Here is a 4576-nt window from a genome sequence, read left to right as displayed (position 1 = left end):
AGGGAGTACAGCCTGCAGAGCTTCGGAGAAATGGCCGACCACTTCAAATCGGACTACTTCAACATGCCCGTTCACGTATGTAGATAGGTTTTGGGGTTTTAAGTTCTGAGACAAGACGCGAGGGTTTAATGTGGTTGCACATTTATTTATTTATTTATTTGTTTATTTATTTATTCCTTTTTGACTTTGATCATAGGTTTCCTTGTCATCGTTTACAACATAATGTGAAAGACCTGATCATACTTTATGATTTTTTAGAACACCAGTGATTACTCACTGTGTTGCTTTCATGTCTTACTTTTGTCTAATTAGTCACTGTATTATTGCTTCTTGTTTTCTTATAATCTGTTCCAACTTGTTCTTTTACTTCCTGATTCTTTTGTTCTTAATGTGAAGAAGCACAAATTCAAACTTTTCATGGTTTGTCAACAACATTTGCACAGATTTTATTATTTTTTTACAATTCTCCCAAAATAATCATCAACGCACCGTAGAGCTTTGTGTTGTGGGTCTTGTGTTGTGGGTCTTGTGTTGTGGGCCTTGTGTTGTGGGTCTTGTGTTGTGGGTCTTGTGTTGTGGGTCTTGTGTTCTGGTTCTGGATAATTGGGTTTGTCTCCTCATCATTAGGTCTTTGTTTCCTGACAGGAAATGATGTCGTGTTTCTGATTCTGGTTTTATTAAATAATTTGGAGCTGCTGTCCTCCACAAAAACACTGGACTTTATTTGTTGTTGTTTGTTTGTTGTTTGTTGGTCAGGTCTGTCTCTGGACCATCAGACGGTGTCCTCTGTGTCTCGTGTCCGTCTGTCGGAGCGGGAGGAGGAGAGTCTGTCCTGTTTCCTCAGAGCCTGTGACGCAGCTCTGTCCTACCTGCAGGAGCTCGACAAGGTGTGTCCTCTGACAGACAGAGTGCACGTGATGTGCACGTGATGTGCACGTGATGTGCACGTGTGTTTAAATGGGTTCAGGTAAAGTCCAGCTGTCGGACAGGAGAGACCTGATCTGAATAAATGTTTTCAAACAACAGAATAAATCAGATGATTGATTTATATTTCACTGCAGTGAAAAGATTTAAAGTTTTGATTGATTGTTTTTATTTGACTTGTGTCCCAGATGGTCTCGACTCCTCACAGCAAAACTTTCAAAACCAGTTCTGGAGTCTCAGCTGTCGACGTGGACCTCGGATACTTCCTGCAGGCGGCGCTGCAGAGTGCCTACCTCTGTCTCCTGCAGAGAGGGTGAGGACAGAAGAGACAGACTGAGGACTTCAGGAGACAGATTATGGACATTACGAGATAGACTGAGGACATTAGGAGACAGACTGAGGACATTAGGAGACAGACTGAGGACATTAGGAGACAGATTGAGGACATTAGGAGACAGATTATGGACATTAGGAGACAGATTATGGACATTACGAGATAGACTGAGGACAATAGGAGACAGATTATGGACATTACGAGATAGACTGAGGACATTAGGAGACAGATTATGGACATTAGGAGACAGATTGAGGACATTAGGAGACAGACTGAGGACATTAGGAGACAGACTGAGGACATTAGGAGACAGATTATGGACATTAGGAGACAGACTGAGGACATTAGGAGACAGGATATGGACATTAGGAGTCAGACTGAGGACATTAGGAGACAGACTGAGGACATTAGGAGACAGATTATGGACATTAGGAGACAGATTATGGACATTAGGAGACAGACTGAGGACATTAGGAGACAGATTATGGACATTCGGAGACAGATTATGGACATTCGGAGACAGATTATGGACATTAGGAGACAGACTGAGGACATTAGGAGACAGACTGAGGACATTAGGAGACAGAGCTCCACCCATCAGTTTATTTTATTTAGCTTTATTTTTATGCATTCTTCTCCGTTGAATCATCACCTTATCGTGGTGGAGCAGTTCGTGTGCCTGAATGATCCTAGGAGCTATGCTACCAGGGGCAATGTAGGGTCTCCCATGGCAGATTGGTCCTAGGTGACAGGCCAGACAAAGAATGATTTGACAGACTCTTATAGACAAAATAAATCAAGGAACTCAGTTCCCTTGCCTGGATGTGGGTTATATTGGCCCCACCCTTTAGTCAGGCCTGGAGGAGGGGCTAGTTGGCGAGCACCTGGTGGACGGGTTTCTGGGACCTGGCCAAGCTCAGCCCGAATGAGCTACATGGGTTTTCCTTCCTGTGGGCCCCCCACCTGCAGGAGGTGCCATAGGAGTCAGGTACGTGATGCCATGGGAAGTAGCCAAAGGCTCTGACCCTGGCCATGGCACTCTGACCCTGGCCTAACAAAGCTAGCTCTTGGGACATGGAACATCATGTCTCTGGTGGGGAAGGAGCATGAGCTTGTGCGTGAGGTTGAGAGGTACCAGCTAATTAGAGTTGGGCTCACCTTAATGCACAGCATGGGCTCTGGAACCAGTCTCCTCGAGAGGGGCAGAACTTTATTCTACTCTGGAGTTGTCGATGGTGAGAGGTGCTGAGCTGGTGTGGGTCTACTTTTGGCCCCCTGATTTGGTGCCTGTGTGTTGAGTTTACCCCAGTAGATAAGAGGGTAGTTTCCCTGCGCCTTCAGGTGGGGGGGACAGGTTCTGACGGTCATTTGTGCTTATGCACCAAATGATTGTTCAGAGTACCCAGCCTTCTTGGAGTCCGGGGGCGCTGGAAGGTGCTCCAGCTGGGGATTCCTTTATTCTGCTGGGGGACTTCAATGCCCACGTGGGTAATGTTAGTGTGACCTGAAGAGGCGTGACTGGGAGGAACGGCCTCTCTAATCTGAACCCGAGCAATGTTTTCTTGTTGAACTTCTGTGCTCGTCACAGTTTGTCCATCACAAACGCCATGTTCAAACATAAGGGTGTCCATAAGTGCACGTGGCACGAGGACACCCTAGGTCGCAGATCATTGATTGACTTTGTAGTCGTGTCATCTGTTTTGGACGGCACCTTCTGGACACTCAGGTGAAGAGAGGAGCTGAGCTGTCAACTGATCACCACCTGGTAGTGAGTTGGATCAGGTGGCAGGGGAAGAAGCCGGACAGGCCTGTTAGACCCAAGTGTGTAGTGGGAGTTTGCTGGGAATACCTGGCAGAGGAACCCGTCAGACAGATCTTTAACTCACACCTCTGGGAGAACTTCAACCACATCTCAGCTGAGGCAGGGGACATTGAGTCAGAGTGGGCCATGTTCCACACCTCAGTTGTTGAAGTGGCTGCCTTGAGCTGTGGCTGCAAGGTTGTCGGTGCTTCTCGCGGTGGCCATCCTCGAACTTGGTGGTGGACACCCCGGGTAAGGGAGGCTTTCAAGTTGAAGGAGTCCTATCTGGTCTTGTTGGCTGGTAGGACTCCAGAGGCAGCTGAGGAGTATCAGTAGGCCAAGCGGGCTGCAGCTGTGGCCTTTGCTGAGGCAAAAGCTCTGATGTGGGAGGAGATCTGTGAGGCCTTGGACAAAGACTCTCGATTGGCTCCAAGGAGATTCTGGCAAACCATCTGGCGGCTGAGGCGGGGTAAGCAGCACTTTAATACCACTGTTCTCAATCCCACCAGCACGTCTTCTATGGAGGAAGCAGAGTCTGAGGACTTTGGGGTCTGTTCATAACGGGAGCTGAGGTCACTGAGGTAGTTAAAAAGCTCCACGGTGGCAGGGCTCCAGGGGTGAATGAGATCCGCCCTGATTTCCTCAAGGCTCTGGATGTTGTGGGGTTGTCCTGGTTGACATGCCTTTGCAACATTGTGTGGACATTGGGGGCAGTGCCACTGGATTGGCAGACTGGGGTAGTGGTTCTTGTCTTTAAAAAGGGGGACCAGATGGTCTGCTGCAATTACACGGGCATCATTCTCCTTAACCTCCGTGGTAAGGTCTTTTCAGGAGTACTGGAGAAGAGAGTCTGATCGATAGTCAAACCTCAGATACTGGAGGCACAATGCAGGTTCTGTCCTGGCCGTGGAACACTGCACCAACTCTTTACCTTCAGTAGGGTACTTGAGGGGTCTTGGGAGTTTGATAATCCAGTCTACATGTGTTTTGTGAACTTGGAGAAGGCATTGGACCATGTTCCTCGAGGTACACTGTGGGGGGTGCTACGCGAGTATGGGATTGTGGGTCCGTTGTTACGGGCCATTCAGTCTCTATCCAAGCGGTGCAAGAGTTTGTTTTGCATTGTAAGTCAGACCCCTTCAGAGTGGGAGTTGGACTCCACCAGGGCTTCCTGTTGTCACAGATCCTGTTCATAACTTACAAGAACAGAATTTCTCGGTGCAGCTGGGGGCGGAAGGAGTCCGGTTCAGTATCCTCAGGATTTCATCTCTGCTGTTTGCAGATGATGTGGTTCTGTTGGCATCATCACACCAGGATCTTCAGCTCTCACTGGAGCGGTTCACAGCTGAGTGTGAAGCGGCTGGGATGAGGAACAGCACCTCCAAATCTGAGTCCATGGTCCTCAGTTGGAAAAGGGTGGATTGATCTCTCTGGTGTAGGGGTCACCTCGAGTGAAGAAACAGGAATTACTGCCTGAAAGCAGGTCTCGCACAGGCCTGAGAACTGGCAGGAACGCT

General features: G+C 48.3%; 1 protein-coding gene across 1 annotated transcript in view; it reads left to right on the top strand.

The window, feature by feature from the left end:
- LOC106534727 (tetratricopeptide repeat protein 7A) overlaps positions 1 to 4576 on the top strand; it is a gene marked incomplete at both ends in the record, with an annotated part of 30461 nt that overhangs the window by 18620 nt on the left and 7265 nt on the right.

The sequence above is a fragment of the Austrofundulus limnaeus genome, unplaced genomic scaffold, assembly GCF_001266775.1.
Source record: "Austrofundulus limnaeus strain Quisiro unplaced genomic scaffold, Austrofundulus_limnaeus-1.0 Scaffold1256, whole genome shotgun sequence".
NCBI classification, from domain to species: domain Eukaryota; kingdom Metazoa; phylum Chordata; class Actinopteri; order Cyprinodontiformes; family Rivulidae; genus Austrofundulus; species Austrofundulus limnaeus.
Note: the sequence above shows the minus strand (reverse complement) of the source record. Positions and strands in the feature narration are given on the sequence as shown.